This window comes from Amblyomma maculatum, chromosome 9 (genome assembly GCF_055883805.1).
Source record: "Amblyomma maculatum isolate TAMU_Amacu chromosome 9, ASM5588380v1, whole genome shotgun sequence".
Lineage (NCBI taxonomy): Eukaryota > Metazoa > Arthropoda > Arachnida > Ixodida > Ixodidae > Amblyomma > Amblyomma maculatum.
The window spans coordinates 85711360-85731399 of NC_139352.1; the positions used below are offsets into that span (position 1 = coordinate 85711360).

A 20040-nucleotide genomic window follows, 5' to 3' on the forward strand; every position below is an offset into this window, starting at 1 on the left:
TCACAGATTCAGGCAGTCTAACGATCATGTTGCGGTGACTGTGCAGGTAATGTACCAAGTGTGGCATGGTTCTCGAAAACATTGCTCCCACCACTTACCACAGCATGTGTTCCCTCTTGTTTCGTTCATTTGTAAAAAAACAAAATGACTATTCGGATGGTCACTAAACAACTGGGAAGCAAAAACTCCTAAGCAAAGCCATATCAAGTAGGACGCCATATTGTTACAGGCCCTGCACGCATACACATCTCCGCTTGTCGAAGGAACGCTGTCAGGCACAGCTCTGCTCGTCAAAGGTTCCAACTCCTTTGGAAACTTGACGACAACTGAGAAGATCCTGCCCACGCACTGTTACTGCCAGCGCTGTGCAATACTGTCAGAACTAAGGACCGGAAGCTTACCTTTTTTTTTATTTTTTAGGCACACGAGGCCTCCCTTTGGCATGCAAGTCCATTGAAGATCACTCGAGGGCCTAGGGGTAATGTATTTGACTCATGCCCAATAATCGCGTGTTCAGTTCCCATCTCACCCCTATTTCTTTTCGACGCAATTAATTTGCATTACTGCAAGACATAATGGCGTCTGTGACCGTCAAAGCTGATGCGGAATAGTGTAGTGACGCCGTTATAGTGGCATTGTTGTTGAATTGTGTGTGTTGTTGGAATTACACATGCTAGATCACGTGATTAAGCTTTTCGACCAGTCCAGATGTTCGTTACATGACATCGTGGTTATGCTTCGAACTTCCGCTCTACCACTATCGAACGAGAGAGGCCTAGAGTAATGTGCAACGTGCACAGTTATGACGAGGAGTTCCAACAAATGAAAGGAAATCGTTATGCAAGGTGTGGCTTGATGCACATCGGATGCAGCGGAAACATTTTGCGTCCTTGCACGCATGATTCAGGGGAACCAAGGTCGATGGGAAACGTTACTAAACCGTGGGAAGGTATAGTACAATTAGGTTGGAAGGTATGCGCCAGACCATAATGGAAACCTTCGCGTGCGAGTGACCAGTGATGAACCATAATTCACCAGGAGGACAGATACGAGACGCATTAGTAACCGCTCGAACCGTACTGGTTGTTCATCGTCTAGATAGTCCATGAACTAGACAGGGTGGTTATTTGGCTCTACGTCTACCCAGAAGGAGCTGTCATTCCAGACGATGCTCTGCTCTGATTAGCACCACTGTCCCGCTAGAAAAGAATGAAACAAACTAAAAACAAATGCGGAAATTATTTGGGCTAAATGGCCAAGACAACAAAAGGATCCTATCAAAAAAAAACTCCCTAGGGAAGGCCTCGTCCGAAGATAAACAAGGGATGATGAAAGAGGAAGGCATCTGCAGCGCGCACGGCATCCGTAACTGTCAACGAAGCAACGGTTTATGAACGGGCGGCGGAACCGATGGAAGTCCAGATATGGGGCCCCACCGTGCGACCACGAAAACTGCTTAACGGAACACGCGATACTTCCTTTCGACGTCCCTCGGCTTCGCTTGCGGCGAGAAAAACCTGGGCCGCGCCGGCACCACGGTGCTTCAGGTATGTCAATGACCACGTCGGGATCATTTCGGTCGTAACAAGGCGAGGTGGAAAAAAGAAAATACAAACCTAAGTAGAAACCCTGGGAACGTGCGCCTCGACGACTGAGATGCGTCAGTCTTTTTCTTTCTTTCTTCTTTGTCATTGTTCCGTGGAACATTTCACACGCCATTCGCTTAGTCCATCGAGTGAGTACCGATGGCAGGACGTCAGTACAAATCATTACACTGAAAGTGACGACTACAATAACGTTAATCAGATGCACATATGGAGATAAAACAAAGCAAGTGCCATAAATAACGCGCAAAGGAGCAGTTCTTCTTAACGGCACGTTCGAATCAAGAACCATTGCGAGCCAGAGTGAATGCATTTTGTAATAACGCTCTTGTCTGTAGCAACTTCTGCCCGGACACGAAAGGGCGTTCATCTACTCACACAGACGAAGAAAGACGAAGAGCTCCTAAAAAATATTTCCACCGCCTAGATGGCGCCACGTTGCGTGAAATTGATGGTTCGCCGTTGGACTGATGCAGCGAAACAGCGGCGATCATCCCAGCTGATCTCAGGGCAGATTCCGGTCTCATTTTCTTCCTTCTCGCGCCCGAATTCATCGGTCATCGTGCGGGAAACCAGAGTGGACACGCACTGGAATGATCATGACCTTAGTCGCTGCACCTTAATCAAGGGGTACCCGGCGATCGTTGAGTGGTCGGAGCACCTCTGCGCACCGCAGGAATGGCCTTCATTAAGTCGTTAGATATGCACTGCGGAAGAAGCAATGACACACATAAGAACTGTGCGTGCCCTCTTATCTGGCGTGTTTGGGGTGCGCCGACCAGTGACCGGTTTCCGCATCGCAACCCTTCCCTCCCCGTCAAAGCGGAGACGCGCCTACTCGGGTGCTGGTCATCGGTATACGCTTTGTAACACAAGTATAACACTGTTGGGGGTTGTAAAGAGTTGTTTCGCGCTCAACAAGCCGTGGATAAGTGCTCCAATGGCGATTCTAATGGTTTTACTCGTAAACGCTGCACTTGGCCAATTTTGGACGAGAGGGTTCGATAATGCGTAAGAAGTTAGATTAGGACAAATTGCGGGTGTGGGGTCTCTGGCTACCCGGATGCAGAAAGGACTTAGTATCGGGACGAGAAGCAGTGTGCTCAACAAAGCGGTGAGGTGCCGTGAAGAGTTCAATTTTCAAGGGACACTATGCTGGATAAAAATATGGGTGAATAAACTGAGACTTTACTCCAGTAATTGACAGATACGCTAGGAACTTTTTTGTACCGCGAACGTTATTACCGTTTGTCATTAACCTAGGAACAAGACTGGCGTTAAAAGCCTTGCATACATGAACTGGGCATGATGCGGATCGAGTTGTTTATTCGAGAAATAGCGAGTTTCGCAAAGGACACGCGTGACCGCTCCTCTACGTTTTCACCCTCTCCCTCCACTCTCGACTCGACTTTTGTTGAGTTCATGTAAGCCTCTAGAAAGGCAGGAACCGTCTAGCTGGAGTAGCATTGCTAACCTATAGAGAATATGTACCGACTTATGACAAACCTGGTCTGATACGCCATGAACTGCAGATAAGGCAAAAAAACACTGGTGAGATTTTGTTCTGCTTAAGCTCTGGTTTATTCACACGTGTGTCTCTTTCTGGTATTCTCTCCTTCAGCCTTTTTTTTTTTTTTGCAGTTTTTCTCTGCTCGTCTGTCGCTCCTTTCCTACTCCATTTTCTTTCTTCCGTGGGTGCTAAATATTAAAGCAAGAAAATACCAGCATTATGCTGATCTTTGCTCTTACGGCGAACAAAGATGCCACCGTACTTCTGAATGACATCAAAACAAAGAAACGCATAGTAAAATAACGCCAGTGCGCGCACAATTATTGGTGTTAAGGAATTAAGGTAAGTTTTTTTCCATCAAACGCTTGCTACACTTGCCCAATAGTATCACCTGGAGAAAAAAAAATGGCGTTCCATAACATATGTGCTAGAACTGTGGACAAGAGGCTACATGATATTCCTTGTGTTCTACTCTGCTCGGAGAATCAAATTTAGAGTTCCAACTTCACGAAACTTAACAGCGCGTTTCGCTCCCCTAAGGCTGATCGAACAAGTAACCAACTGACATCAATATTAAAGGAGTATTCTACGTGGCACCGATAGGAGAGCTGCACAGAACATTGTTCGCAAATGAGTTAGGTTCTGCCTTGCAGCTGTGCAGAGGGCATTCCGAAGTAGAGCACTGCACGAGCCTTATTTTCCGGTCCGGGTTCGGTCCAGGACCACCGTTTGAAACCCAACCCCAGCCCGGACAGATGGCTGCAAGCCCTCACCTGGCCTGGACCCACGCTGACATGGCCCAGGCTCGAGCAGGGCCCGCGCTTCAATGACCCGGCCCGCTCTAGGCCCGGGAAAGCAAAGTAAGTCTGCGCAACACCTTAAAAATGTACTGCTCAACTAGTACATACAAATAAATCAAAATGAGAGAAAAATTTAGTAAAATATTCCTCTCAGCAGAGAAGGTCAAAGTTAAATTACCTGCAGTAGCAAAGGTTTGGTGAAGAACGTTTTGGCATGACATTTTATTTAAAGCAATGGTTCACAATTCACGTGCGTTTAAAAGCTGCGTGCGGTTCTAAAGTAGAAATTAGCTCTTGGGGCAAGTTCTTTGCTTAATCCCACTGAATAAAGACTATCCCCGACAACTATGCCAGAGAAACATGAGTGGACAAGGACAAGAAAATAAAAAATTTCACATTATTGTGCAAGAATGTTCTCGTGAAAGTTGATGGCTGCATTGCCGCATCTCTATGGAGACGAAAAGCAAAAGCACCTGTTCAGTGAGCGTACATGTATGTTTGAATACACGAAAATTCCCAAAGCAGTCTACTCTTATTCAATGGCGTGTCTCGTAGCATAGAGATGTGTGTGTGTGTGTGTGTGTGTGTGTGTGTGTGTGTGTGTGTGTGTGTGTGTGTGTGTGTGTGTGTGTGTGTGTGTGTGTGTGTGTGTGTGTGTGTGTGTGTGTGTGTGTGTGTGTGTGTGTGTGTGTGTGTGTGTGTGTGTGTGTGCGTGCGCGTGTGTGTGTGTGTGTGTGTGTGTGTGTGTGTGTGCGCGCGTGCGTGCGTGCGTGCGTGCGTGCGTGCGTGCGTGCGTGCGTGCGTGTGTGTGTGTGTGTGTGTGTGTGTGTGTGTGTGTGTGTGTGTGTGTGTGTGTGTGTGTGTGTGTGTGTGTGTGTGTGTGTGTGTGTGTGTGTGTGTGTGTGTGTGTGTGTGTGTGTGTGTGTGTGTGTGTGTGTGTGTGTGTGTGTGTGTGTGTGTGTGTGTGTGTGTGTGTGTGTGTGTGTGTGTGTGTGTGTGTGTGTGTGTGTGTGTGTGTGTGTGTGTGTGTGTGTGTGTGTGTGTGTGTGTGTGTGTGTGTGTGTGTGTGTGTGTGTGTGTGTGTTTTGGGGGAGCTACAAGGAAAGTACTAATAGCTGTGTATTGGTAAATTAGCGAAACGATTTTAGCGCAAGGACTCCTTCATATCCGAACGAAGCCGTACACAGCTAGCCCCAGCCCGCTAGGCTTCAAGCCCACGTCCGGCCGAGGCCCGTAACGTCAAACGAGACCCGGATCGAGATATGCAAAACAGTATTTTTTCTGCCCGGCATTCGTCCGAAGTGAGCCAAGGATTCTTAAAAATTCGCCTTCATCAAGCATCTGAATTCTTGCACTTCAATACCTTAGAGAGTAACCGTATCGGGCTCGGCAAGGGACGGGTCTAAACTGCACCAGTACTTAGCGGGGTAGCCCGCACTGCTGGAAGCTACAGCCTCGTTCATTTCAACTCTGTAGTTAATTCTTTTAAAAGTTCCCTCTCCTTTTCAGTACACGATGACACGACTGCAATCTACGGAACTCTAGCGCATTAGACTCAAACACTGGAGGTGCTGTGGTTTAGGTTGCGATTTGGGTGGCGTAAACGCGTGACTGAATGTGTAATGACGCGTGATGAAGCAATATGCTCGCAGCAAATAAATAAAAACTCAGGTAGCAATCCGAGCATTTCTTTTTTTCTCTTCAACGATACGCAGCTTAGGACGAAACAAGAGCTACTTGGGCGCTTAATTGCAGACCGGCGGCATCCCGCTGGCGAGACAGGGCCTGGAAGAGCTAGGCAATTAGCTGCTGGACTCGTTGACGACAGCACCTCGCTTCAGTTTCGCCCTTGACATGAAGAGAAAATTATATTACACAGGCTCTCCACCTTGCCATGTTTCTTGCGCAAGATTTTGATACCCCAGAGCTGGGCCAGTTGTCCTGAATGCGAAACGAGATGAGGTGTGGCCCAAGAGCTCACTTAGTTTTGTATTCAGCGTTATAATCTTTCCTTTGTGCTTCCAGCCTTTCTGGATCAGCCGAGTTCCCCCTGAAGGAAGTACGAGACAAAGGAAAGACGGGCCGCAGCCCCGAGACATCCGCGGCACAGTTGATGGCCATAATACTAACATAATAAACATAAATATGCATATTGTTCTGCTATTTTCTTTTATTATTTGGAGCGTGAGAGATTACAGGGACGTTAATAGTCCCAGTTCTCAGTCTAGTCTTCTGCAGCCGGGTGAACAACGAAAAGAAAACCTCATTTAACTGAGCTAAGGCGTTTCCAAGCAGGTATAGTCGATCCGTTGTAGCAATGGCCGTGTGTTTCGCCGTTTCTTCTTCCTCTATCCGTTGGCGTGCATTGCAAGTGCTTAAAAGTCTACGACCGTGAGAAAACGTGCGTCGTTGCTCCTACTCCGGGAGTCTACTGGTACATTCATTAACTCAAAACAAGAATAAGGAAATAATGTTCAGCAATGAGTGCATGAAATAACTAGCAAACATGAGACAATGATGTCTGTAGATTGTACACTCAGATGTCAGGCTCGCAATGTTGAACGAGAAAAAATAGGGAAAAGGAAGGAGCCCAACAACTGAATTCTGCAAGGGTATAACTCTTGATCAAGCAAAAAACAACAAGAAGTTTAAAAGTAATTTCCAGAAATAAAAAAGGAGGGGAGGGTTAAGCCAGGGAGCGGTCTTCAAGAGAAACGACCGATTAAGAAAAACATTAAGTCCACCTGCCAGAAAGCCGCGTACTGAAGCCTATTCCAGCCTTGCCCTCAGTTCATAGACTACAAGGGTGTTCTATGTCTCACGTCCAAGGAAGCGGCCCGGAAAATGCAATCGCAAGTTATAAAACGACCAGCTTAGCCATAATCCCCATTTAAGTACAACCGCGCTAGTTGTCGTGGAGTAATTTTCGTTTATCTTTTCCAGATCATCGACCATCCGCTTTGCATAATCATGAAAGAGATTTGCATTTTCGGCTTTAACGTGTCCCATGCAGTGCCTTGACAAAGAATCACTAACAGTATTACACACCTGTACACCTGGCTCAGCTTAAACACTCTCGGTCCTTTCCCGCTGACATCCAAGGCTGAGGCTGATAAAACTTGATTGAGAATTAGGGTGTTCCCTTGCGTGCAAACCTTTGAATAAGGTATACGAATACATTGTGTTGCTAAGTCATGCTGTGACGTGTTTTACTGTTGATTGAATATTTTTCAAATTAATATAAGTTCTGGATACCTAACTATTTACGCAGGCGCTACGCCTGAATTGCCCCGCGTGCTTAAAGCAATTCTCCTTCTGGAGTCTGCAAGTTACTGAACAAAAGTTAAGCAAAAGTCGTGACTCCTTATTATGGACACTTTGGTTTCCGACCAAAACTGTCCATAAAGCGAGTCATCCATAATAACGAGTCATGAATAAAACCGAAAAGGATTTTATTCAGGAAAAAAAAGATTGTAATTAATGACTGCTTTTGCACATAGCAGTGTGCACTGCACTCAAAATTTGGCAGAACACCGGCAATTTTGAGTGCATTATCCTTGTCATTGCTGTCTTCGAAAAAGTGTGCACCATGACACGCGTGATGGTGGGCTCTGTGTTCGTCAAACTTTCCAGCACGAACTCCTCACTGGCCGATAAATCAGCGTCCGATTCTCTACTCATCGCCACTTCCAAAAAGGCCTCGTCACTGAGTAAAGTAGCCGCCAAGTAGCTGCTTGAGGTTCTCCTGAGGCGAGGAAACAGCCGAGCTGTGGATACTACCCCCATCTCTATGAATCCGTCGACTCGAGATGCCATGTCTATTCTTAAAACTTGTGAGCCATCCTCTTGAGTAGTCACGCCTAGGCCGAGCGTAAAATAATTTTTCTCAGTAAACATCACCCTGTTTTACTGAACAAAACATTCCGTAGGTAATCACAGCTAAAAGCTATCAAGACAGAGGATAAGGAACGGTACGTACCCATTAATGTTGCCGAATCAACGAGCCTTGTCTTGAAGCATTTCGTCGCTCACGACAGCACCATTCGCGCGCACATTCCCAAACCACATTAACAAGGCTGACTACATTTCTTCGAACTGCTCTGGACGCTGTCAGACTGTGGCTGATGCTGCGATGCCGACGTTGAGTCATTTATCGGAGTCCTGTAGTATCGATGCTTTGGCTTTTGCCGCTTGTATTCAAAGATTGCTTGCTTCGCGCCTACGTTCAGTTCTGTTCTTTTGCGTTTTAACTCCCGCCATGCAAAAATCCAGACTCAAGTTGAGGGTTACAGGCTCCTGATGCTTTGCACTTTTTTGCATTGTTAACCTTTCTACCTTTCCATTCATCTGAATCTCTCTTTTTTGCCTTCTACTGTTTCCGTAAGGAAGCGAGGGAGTCAAGTTGGCAAGCTGCTATGCAGAGGGCTATCGAAATCCCATCTTCCTGGTGCCGTTTCTATGTGTTCCTATGAAACTAACACGGCAAGCTGAAGTACAGTTTAGAACGACGGCTAGCCGACTACGAAGAGCTCAGACCTTGTCAAGTGCCCATCGTTGACTCAAAGCAAAGCCGACATGCGGGCCGCCTGGGGCGCAAAATGTGGCAGTTCGGCAGCGCAACAGGGACGAAAACCAGGAGCATGAGAGGGACGCGCGTCCAGGACGGGACTCCCGGTCCCAGTTGCGTGCTCGTCGCCTTTCTTTTGTCGCTCTACTTTGAGAGTGCGTCTTAACTCTGACTGAAAGGCGTTAACGGCTTCGTGTGCTTTGGGAAAGAAAACTTCAGTTCCCGCCGCCACTTTAGGCACTTATCTTTCTTCCTGTCATTTCTTTCTTACGCTTTTACCGGCCTCTCTGTTCACGCTCAGCAGAATTTAATGCAACCACATGTTGCTGTTTTCCCGACTGCTGCCTCTCGTTGCGGCACTTCCGCTGCGCGCCCAGAAATCTCCCTGGTTCCCCCCTTTCGGGGTCTTTCTTACATATATCTGACCTTCGGTTTGCTGTGGACTTTCCTCTGCGCCCGCATCCCCCCCCCCCCCCTTCTTTAAAACGGCGACATGCCCGCTTTGGTTCTTTCCCATCCTACAGTACACATTCAGGCATTTGGCCGTATCGGCTATCGCGTAGCTTCGCGGGCGGCGCGTCCGTCTTTAACTTGAGTTCCAACTCTTCTGCTTTTTTCAAGCACTGTCCATATTAACGGGACCAAAATACATGGGCTCAAGTGGGCAGTGTGCATTCTTCCCCTGTCCATTGTCCAGACAGCAAGTTTCCATATTAACGAGGCATAAATACATTGAAAACGTTTCGTCCCTAGGAAAACTGTCCATAATTCGGGTCGTTCATATTGACGGGGGTCATATTAACGGGGCACGACTATTCCTTCTTTCTCGTTTACGAATATCCTGGTTTTGATTCGACGTCCCTGGATGCTACTCTCAAAATGAATGTTAGCTGAACTTGTCTCCTGGCAAGACGATCCCCGTCTCTGCATTACATAGGAGATACTATTATCATCTATGAAGGAAACTTGCTTCTCAACGAAAATTGACGCATTCGGCAGAGAACAGATTCCCATACTTTTTTTTTCGAAGAGTTTGCCACAAGGCATAAGTTGAGAAAGGGGGAATGGGATGCAGGAGATAGAAAGTTAAAAGAAGGAGTGCAGTCCAGTTGTGCTTATGAATTCGAGAAGGTTGGTAGTATAGCGATTGTCCATTGTCCATTTCTCATAATCACTATCGCGATTCCACCGCAGGCCCACCTTCATGATTATCCGTTGCCTGATGTGCGTTGTTGATGGACACGTCCACAACAAGTGGCGCACATCGCAGACGTCAGGTGGAGTGTCACAGTGAGGGCACCTGTCAGTCACTGGTAGGTCTTTTTCCCGCCATCGATGTCGAACAGATGGGGTCAGAGCCGCCCCTGCCCGAATCCGGCGCACTGTCACCTTCTCCTGCCGAGTAAGACTACGGGGGAGAGGGTGCGAACACGGAGGAATGAGAGCGCGTGTTCGGTGGCGCAGAACTTGTGAATCGGAAACGTGGGACAGGAACGGATCTGGGGGAAGAGGGGAGGATGGTGGATCGTCTGATGTGTTTATATGCGTCATAGCATCTGCTTGTATGTTATGTGGATCGCGAGCATGGCCGCGAATCCAGTGTATGCGAATAGGACATGGGTACTTTGAACATAGCAGATGTATGGACTGTGTTATTTGGAATGTGCGTCGAACGGCCTTAAGCTGTTTAAGGGCAGTGAGAGAGTCTGTGTAAAGATGAACTGCATTGAATGTAGGAACTGGTGGGAGGGAATGTATAGCATTGTAAATTGCTTGAAGTTCCAGTGCCAGAGGGGTGCACGTATCCGCGGTATATGTCACGTGAGTGTTGAGATGCGGATGAGAGGGACTATACACGGCAGTAACTCCTCGCTCTGCAGTATGTGATGCATCGGTATATAATATGCACCCTTCAGGCAGATGTGCGGATGATACCGACGGGTCAGAGGTTTAATGTCCAAACATGCCATGAGATCAATGAGAAGGAAGGAGACAAAGACGAAATTTCTGGGCGATTGATGCAGTTAGTGTAGCATTTAGAAGTTTACGCTCAACACACTATTCCGAAAGGACTATAAGGCCGCTCTGTAGCGCACGCTGTTCTCAGTTACTGCTGAGCGACACGAATGTCAATCAATGAACAGCCGCTGCCAGCCGATTGCGCCGAGCAGTGAGGAAGTAGCCGTTAGGCTAGCGTGATTTTTGTCGGACCGTATACTATAGGAAATAAAAGTCGGATAGTATTGGAACAAAAGTACGCCGAGGCCGGGACCGAATCCCAGCCTCGGCGGCCGCTTTACGGTGGAGGCGAAAAGCAAGGCGCCCGTGTGCTGTGCGATGTCAGTGCACGTTAAAGAACCCCAGGTGGTCGAAATTTCCGGAGTCCTCCACTACGGCGTCTCTCATAGCCTGAGTCGCTTTGGGACGTTAAACCCCACCAACCAACCAAATGTCTCTGTACCGCACGTCTGGCGATTTTGGACTAGAAGCACAATGCAAACGAATTATCTCCTTGTTTCTCTAGCACACATGAAAGAACTAAAGTCCAGCTTTCACAATGACAAGTATGGTCCGAGTCTACTGGTCGATACGAAAGTTGTGAGCTTCGATTGCAGTTTGCGTGGTCACAGACTTTCACCCTCATATATAGTACATGCAGCGCACAAAGTGCGCAGATATGTTGACCAAAGAAACTGCGGCACGTACCATTTTCCGGGTTAACGGTTAACAGAATAAGTTTCGGTACATGATATGCCCATTCTGGCTTACAAGCATCTTGGAAAGCTGTCAGTAAGTGTCGCAGGAAGAGGCTAGCCTTAACGCTATGAAAATGGTAGATGGGATTAGGTTTAGTTTATGGGGTTTGACGTCCCAGAGTGTCTGCATATATTTCCTTATGCCTTCTTCCACATCCCCACCCATCATTATCCTCTTTCTTCTCCCCTTCTCCTTCCGCAGTGCAGAGTATCAGGCCAGATTTGAATCATTCCAGCGAACATCTCTACCATTCCTATCAATAAACCCATCTATTTATCTATCGTCCCAAAGCGAATCGGGCTACGCCAGACGCCGTAGTGGTGGGCACCGGAACTTTCGACCCCCTGGGGTTCTTTAACGGGCACTGCACATCACGCAGCACACGAACCCCTTGATTTCCGCCTCTATCGAAATGCAACCGCCGAGGTCAGAATTTGATCCCGCATCTTTGGGCACAGTAGTCGAGAGACCTAACCACTCCACCACCACGTAGGTGCAGTCGAGGTCATTAGTTATGGAAAGTCTTCTTTGATGGATGTTGGCCCTTTGATTTTTAATATGCGGGTGACTCGGCTCTTGAGGAGTAGCCCTTTTCGATATGTATCCGACCGGTGTTTAGCGACACAAGCTTTGTAACCAGCGACTAGCACATGGTACTTCACCGGCTCTGTAAACAGGCGTACATGCAACCCTTCAGTTCTGTGCTGGTCGGGTGGAGCAAAAAACCCCGTCTCCAATGGCGGTCGTACCACAGACTACACAAAAAGAGATGTGCGGGCATAAAGAGGACAAATGTTAGCCATTACGTGCATTCGTAGAGACGGCAGCCAAACTCATCTTTGTCGATACAGGTACAACCTTTGCAACCGATAGCCTTCTGTCTCGGTGACATAAGACGATCTTCCTTGCGCGCTGCGAAGACACCGTGTCTGTACTTGTATCATACTGGCTCGCATAGTTTCAATGGCAGACAGAAAGTGGTGCCGAGCTATTACATGGATCCGTCCGTGCAGCACCTTTCAACTGTTTCAACCGTACCATATACAGCTTGTTAGGACGAAAAGCCGTCGACTCGTATCAGAATTGTACGCAAGAGCAATTTGTGCACCGTTCAGAGTGGTGTCGTACCATTTCGCGTCCCTTTTACTACTAATGTTCTAGAAAGTTTGGGAGAGGGGTTCGAATCCAGCACATATGCACCTCTGACCATTGTGGGTGTTCACTGAGAAGTGAGACTGCGCCCTCCATTCCCCCAAAACCAACTTAAACGAAAAAAAAAATAATAATTAAAGGATTCGCGGACTGAAAAGGCGATGTTAAAACTGTTTCCGTCTACTCTATAGCGGAATCTTGAGGAAGTCCCTAATATTTTCAATGGCCTTTAAAGTAACTCCTAAGTGTGTAGCTACCTGTCACAATGAAATACCCATACCGTTAAGCTTACCCCTCCTTGTCCATTGCCCCCACCTAATCTTACTCCAAAGTAGCCTTACACCCTTGTACTATGCTAACGGTAAGGTTGATTTCAAAGCTTAGACTCAAGCTGGCGGTGGCCCAGGCGCCTTCGTTCCAGTGCATTCCAAGACGGTGCGATATACGGTACGAGCTGCTGCACCACCGGTGAGCCGCGGGGTCCTTGCGCGAGTCGCTTTGTGGCCAGCGCGCCCAGTCCGCACAATGGAACGTTCGCCGTCGAAACAAAAACACGAAAGCGACCAGCCGCGCGCGCATACGCGTACGTACGTACATTTAGTTTTTTTTTTTATTTCTGTGTATGTGCCTGCAACGCCTGGTCGCGTCCACGCGGCCAGCCTCGCGAGGCGGCTGACCCGACCTTGGTTCGGCTCACACTGCGTAGACACGCCGTGAGTCCATAGCTGCCTGCCTCGCTGACTGCCTGCATGCCGCACCTTTGGGCATGAAGAAGACCCACTCGTCGCCCTTGCGTCACACGGGCGCCCGTATAGACGGAACGCAAACAGCTGTTGGCGGAAAGAGGGGGGAGGAATGGTTGCGCGACGTCAGTGCAGCCACTAGGCCTGGGGAGTCGATGGAAAGGGAGCATTCTGCCTAGCTGCCCAAGGGAAATGGGCAGTGCTTCCTCAAATGTGGTGTATCTGTACCTAAGGTTCTTGCCCAATGTGTCATTAGTTTATGACACGTAAATTGCGCGAAGTAATTTATTTGCATCCGAGGAGCATTGCTTCAGTTTTAATGCTACATTGGATCGCGCATTTCAAACTGGGTTGCGCGTATGTATTGCAGAATTGATTGAAAGAGGGCGAGGGTGGCCGAAACATTTCCCTATCAGCATCAATCCTAAGAGCCAACGTTTCGACAAATGTATTCCTGACTGAGGATGCTTTGGGGTCGTTCACGCTTATCAATGTTTATTTTGCCTTCTGGAATTTGAAATGCACGCATATCGTGGAGAGTTTCATTTGCTTCCTTCCTTTGTCCCTTCCAAATTTACAATGGAAGAAATAAGTGGGAAGAGCCAAGGGAGAGAGTAAGGCATCTAAACGTGGATTTTGATGAGCGCGCCTTTCGCAACTGCCGCAGAGAGCTCAGAAAGAACGCTGGGAGGGGCCTCATAGCAGGAGGCAGCATTCAAGCGCATATACCATAACGTAAGCCTGTCAGAACAAGGAACCGCTGCCCCTCGCGTCCACCTCTCAGTCCACCCATCATTAGAACACAATGGTGACAGAAAAAGAAACTAGTGGGAGGGGTTGTGCTCGGCCCAGTATTTTATGGCCGTGGGAGCCCCTAAACGGCGGCCACAAAACACTGGTAGCTATAAGGCAATGGTAAACGCTCATAAGGCGTTCCTTTCATAACGGCCCGCTAACCTCCGTATACATCTCTGCCGACTCTCTCCTTTTCCACCTACTGGGGTGGAGGGGTGCGGCCTCTGGCACGAGACAAAAGCAGTTAACTCGTCAGTCCGAAACGGGACCCGTCACACCGACGCCCCACCAGTGACAGGCGAAGATTGGCTCTGCTGCCGCCGCACCATAGAGCCAGGGACCCATTCGCTGCTGCCGAGGCGTTTGTTTGCGCTCTCGTCTCACAACCTTGAGTCGCACGCCACACTGCGAAGCAGAGAGACGGTACCTGCTTCTTTATTTGCCAGGCCCCCTGAGCGGTGCGAGTTGCTCGGACAATGCCGCTGCAAGGAGGGACCGGCCAGCACCACAGGCAGAACGCCAAAACAAACCCGCGGATGCAGTGTACCTGGGGACGAAATACGCTCGGCACGGGCTATGCATACGAACACGGCAGCCACGGTCTCGTTGCCTGGTCCCAGCATGAAAGGAGAGCCGTTGCATGGGAGAGAAGCAGGCAAGAAAGCGCTCTGCATGGCGGGTACGTAGCAGGCCGGCGGAGCGGCGGCAAAATTACAGCCGCGACCTCGAAAACAATGCGCGGATTTGGTGTTGAGACATAGCAGGCACTACGCACGACCGGTGCCGCTCGCTGGCCGTCGCTACTGCTGCCGCTGCGGCTAAAGAGGAAGGAATGAACGACAAAATATGAAGGAAAAGAAAGAAAAGATGCCGCTGGACGAGACGCCGGGATAGTCGGTGCTTTTGTTGCGAGCCGCGTTTGATGTGGACTCTGCTGCTTGGGGGCGGAGAAAGAAGAGACGCGCGGGAAACGCGCGCGCGTGTGTGTGTGTGTGTGTGTGTGTGTGTGTGTGTGTGTGTGTGTGTGTGTGTGTGTGTGTGTGTGTGTGTGTGTGTGTGTGTGTGTGTGTGTGTGTGTGTGTGTGTGTGTGTGTGTGTGTGTGTGTGTGTGTGTGTGTGTGTGTGTGTGTGTGTGTGTGTGTGTGTGTGTGTGTGTGTGTGTGTGTGTGTGTGTGTGTGTGTGTGTGTGTGTGTGTGTGTGTGTGTGTGTGTGTGTGTGTGTGTGTGTGTGTGTGTGTGTGTGTGTGTGTGTGTGTGTGTGTGTGTGTGTGTGTGTGTGTGTGTGTGTGTGTGTTCACAAGACGGTTTACGTGACATCGACGGGAGAAGGTGTCGCTGCAAATTGCAAGTGTGTCATATAGCAAGGTTTCGAGAGAGTAGAACATTCCAAAATAACAGACGGCAGGCATGACTGACTGACTGACTGACTGACTGACTGACTGACTGACTGACTGACTGAAAGAAAGAAAGAAAGAAAGAAAGAAAGAAAGAAAGAAAGAAAGAAAGAAAGAAAGAAAGAAAGAAAGAAAGAAAGAAAGAAAGAAAGAAAGAAAGAAAGAAAGAAAGAAAGAAAGAAAGAAAGAAAGAAAGGAAAGGGATTGAACTGGCCTCATTGGCGACAGTAGTGGATCTTCGATACATTGGTTGAAGGCCAGAGCTGGCAGCGCAGAGACGTTTACACGCATCGCTTCGATAGGGCGCTCACGAACGATCGGCAGAGGCAGCGGAAAACAATGAAAGCGGACAGATTGCGAAATGACAGGAGAAGAAATAAATAGGAAAGACATAAAGCAGCGGCCGCATATAGGCGCCGGTTGCTCGGCGTAAGTGATTTCTCGTTTCGTCACCACATTGCAGAATACTCTTCTACCGCTCGGCTTGATTACGTGCGTTGAGGAGCGAAAAAAACGTTACGCGCGAAGGCCGTCACGACTGCTGACAAGAAGGGAATGTGCTGTGCGCGGATTACGTTTGCGCCGCGCTCTTTCAGCACTCCAGCATCGGTGGCGTGACACTACACCCATATCACTCTGCGTAGTCGGTGACCAGAGACATGTCTGCTTCTGAAGCTTGCCCAGTATTTTTTTATGGCACTTCTTTCAATCGGACAGATTGTCAGAAGACGAGATCGGCAACACACGATATTCGTCGAGCGATTGCTAGAGATGTAAACTTGCACCGATGCCTGTATAGACCAACACCGATCTTTGACGTAAGCGCGATGCGGTGGCACTTCTGTTGCCAGGCTGGGCTGGTTGGGGGTGAAAACTAGGCTTAGCGCCCATAGGAATACATGGACCCGAAATGTTTCAAAGTAATTTTCTTATTTCACAGTTCACCTATGATCTCGTTATTCGGTACAGAGCAACCATGAACATCCTAGAACAGATCACGAAAGTATGAAATCTCATTAACGAGATGAAGTAGTTTTAAAATACCGTGAAACGTATGCGGGTGCGAGTTGGGAGGGCGACCCATAGAAACCCAGGTAAACACAACTTACCGCAACATTTTACTCTGTTCAGCAGCGTTGAACCCTTCTCATTTCTTGGTGAACGTCTTGTATCACGCCCCGACATCATGTTGCATGGCACACTACATCCCCTTGCAAGTACTGCAAGTCTGACGACTTGCGGGACCGTTCACAGCACTATAAACTGACCGACTGACCGCGCACAGTTGCAGACGGCAATGCACGCCGGCGCTGTAGCTAGCAGACGCTCCGGAGCTGGAGGTGGCCGCTGTGGGTAACGCCATCTGCGCTGTCGTCTGCTGCAATGCGCGACTCTCGTTCGGTCCGTATTGTCGTACGGCGTTTCACAACTGCCTTTTAAATGCAATTATGTCTAGGATGTATCACTTGAGGGACAGTATTATCAGGCTAATTCACTCTATGCGGCAGTATATCAGACTGTAAACAAAACTATGTGATTCGCTGCATGAGCATTTTGGGGGTGTCTGGATTCACAACATAGACTATTCGGAACGTTTTAAAAATAGACCACCTCCGCAATGACGCAGCATACTTCTTCAAAGCGCTGGGCAATATTTAATGCCCGGCCACCACTCCTGGTGCTCTGCGAAACGAGAAAAAATGTTGCAGTAAGTTGTTTACTTGTGTCTTTATGGGTCGCCCTTCCAACTCGCACCTTCGTATGTTTCGCGACGTTTTAAAAATACTTCGCTTTGGTAATGAGATTGCTTTCACAATCTGTGGTAGGATGTTCATGGTTGCTCTGTGCTAAATAACGACATCGTATGTGCCCTGTGAAATGACAAAACTGCTTAGAAATATTTCGGTTACGTGTAGTCCCATGGGCGCTAACCCTATTTTTCACCCCCAGTCCGCTGCGACGCCGCGAGCGCCCCCTTTGTTTGTAAACACGGTGTTGGTCTATACGGTCGAATTGGCAAGGATGTCACAGTGGAAGTCCCTCGTGGAATGCCTCGAACGCACAAATGTACACCGCGTCCCGCCCAGCCGCAGTGGTTCAGTGGTAAAACGTCCGACTACTGTGCCGGAGTTCCCGGGTTCGATCCCGACCGTCGGCGACTGAATTTGGGTGGAGGCGAAACGGAGAGCTGTGCGCGTGCTGTGCGATGCCAGTGCACGTTAAAGATCCCCAGATGGTCGAAATTACTCCGGAGCCTTCCACTACGGCTCCTCTTTCTCTCTTCCCACTTTCACGTCCACCTTCCTCCCTTTCTCTACGGCGCGGTCCAGGCGTCCAGAACAAGTGTCACAGATACTGCGCCTTTCCTTACCGGTGACCAATTATTATTATTTCCCGCCGCGATGGTTTAGTTCGGGCGTTCGACCTGCTGAGCGCATGGATGCGGGATCGAATCCCGGCTGCGGCGGCTGCGTTTCGATGGAAGCGAAAAGCGAGGCACCCGTGTGCTGTTCGATGTCAGTGCACATTAAACAACTTCAGGCAATCGAATTTATCGGAGCCCTCCACTACGGTATCCTTCAATGCCTGACTCACTTTCGGACGTTAAACCCGTTGTTGTTGTTGTGGCTGTAGGAAGAAAGGAAAAGAAATGCACGGGCCTGCTACTGGCTCTGTAGCTGAGCCACCTCCGCTGCCTCGTGCGGTAAGAAGAAAAAAATAGAGAAGAAAAAAAAAAGAAGAGGGAGAGAAAGACGCGCGCCGCCACCCGCTAATCCGGCGTTAAACCAAACCAACCAGCCAAACCAGCCAAACGTACTTTCCTTTATCTTTAGGATATGGGCGCGAGTTTTGATGCGTTGACGTGCTAAGTTCCTTGCGCGAGTTGAGCCAAATCTGCGTGCCTGCACTGCGATTTATGTCCGCACTTCAAAGTATGAGCCACTATGAATATTCAGTTATGTTATTTTGTTCATCCCTGACGTCACCGGAACGCCCACGTGTCGTCGATACTGCCGGGGGCAATAAAAGTCAAAATTCCTGGAAACTTACTTCGTATCGCTATTGTGGCATACCGCAACAATACTCCTGGCCTCGTTTTATTCATTCGGAGATTTCGCATACCATACAGCAACGTAAGATAACATTTTTTAAAGCTTGAGTTCTGTAGGTAATGATGAACACGGAATAACTATTAATATGTAATTGTTGCTAGTATCGCACCTTTCGTTGTCCTCCCGTGTGTGTGTGTGTGTGTGTGTGTGTGTGTGTGTGTGTGTGTGTGTGTGTGTGTGTGTGTGTGTGTGTGTGTGTGTGTGTGTGTGTGTGTGTGTGTGTGTGTGTGTGTGTGTGTGTGTGTGTGTGTGTGTGTGTGTGTGTGTGTGTGTGTGTGTGTGTGTGTGTGTGTGTGTGTGTGTGTGTGTGTGTGTGTGTGTAAGTACCTAAATTCCCTCTACTGTAGCGATAATCATCCGTCTCCACGGTAATCTTTAGTAAAAGGCAAAAGATTATTTCGTATATTGAGGAGGGACCAGAGCGTTCAACGCTGTGTTTACACAGGAGTCGGAATGTGCCAATCATCTTCTAGGAATGTGTGCTGGTTCCTGATAATAGCTGCTCCATCATCGTCATGCAATTGCGTTCCACTCCAGCGCTGTGACGTCGTGTTCCTTTTGTCGCTCTTTATTGGTGGTATCTTGGAACTCTTATAATGACAGTGCCTTTTCCAAAAATATTAGTGTCCAAACATCCACGTGACAGGTCTCTCTCTAAAGGTATATTTTTCCAGCGAAACTCTGTCAACAAGGTGTAAATATGCCACAGAGCCGCTCGTGCATCAGACCAAATGACGCTGTTCTAAGCCTGCAATTCGCAGTGCCATTTTCAAGAGCGCCTATAATTCATCTGCACAATGTGCAAAACATCGGCCAGCTTTTCACAATGGGAACTTAGGATGGCCAGCAAGGCTGGGTATGGATCATGCTTCCATCCCCTCAGGAGAAATCGAAGTCGCCCCCTTCTCCGCCCCCCACCAACACTCTGCTGTGCCCGGCAGCACTAAAACATTTTAATCCCTCCTTCACGGGCAGTTGTCCGCACTGTGCGGAGAAGTCTTCGGACATCTACCACATGGTGTGGCATGCCCATCCAACCCAGCTATTCCTCCTCACCCCAACCCCACTCGGGAGGACTGGGAGGCGACCCTGTTCGGCTGCTGTGACCTGCAGGCCCAAAAGGCCTTGGTCGAGCGCGCCCGGGCAGCGGCCGACGCCACTGGGGTCCCGTAATAGGGACCCCACCCAGTATCTGTAAGGGCTGGATGTTCATAGATCCGGCCGATGCATGCATCCACCCCTTTTTGATCAATAAACTTTTGTCACCACCACCATCCTTTCCTGCAAGTCCTTTTGTGGAATGGACATAGAATTTCTTACTCTTACCTAGAGGCAAAGCTTAGGGCGCTGCACTTCAGCCCCCATGGGCGCGCTAAGCATCATGGGCCGATGTGCTACTTGGTGCGGGACAGTACACTGTTTTTCGCGAACACAGAGTGGCGTTACTAAGCCTTCTCATCACGATCATTATCATCGTCGCCATCACGAAGAGCGAACGTAGCGCGCAGAAGCCATAGTAGCGAAGATGCAAAAGTAGGCAGTGCAATAAAAGGTTTTTGTTTTCCGAAATGCCACTAAAAAACTCCCTGAATTAACTGTGTAACC

At 48.7% G+C, this 20040-nt stretch overlaps 1 pseudogene; it reads right to left on the reverse strand.

Moving 5' to 3' along the window:
- Nucleotides 1-18784: 18784 nt before the first annotated feature.
- Nucleotides 18785-18854, reverse strand: LOC146179670 (U5 spliceosomal RNA; annotated as a pseudogene).
- Between the last annotated feature and the right edge of the window lie 1186 nt (nucleotides 18855-20040).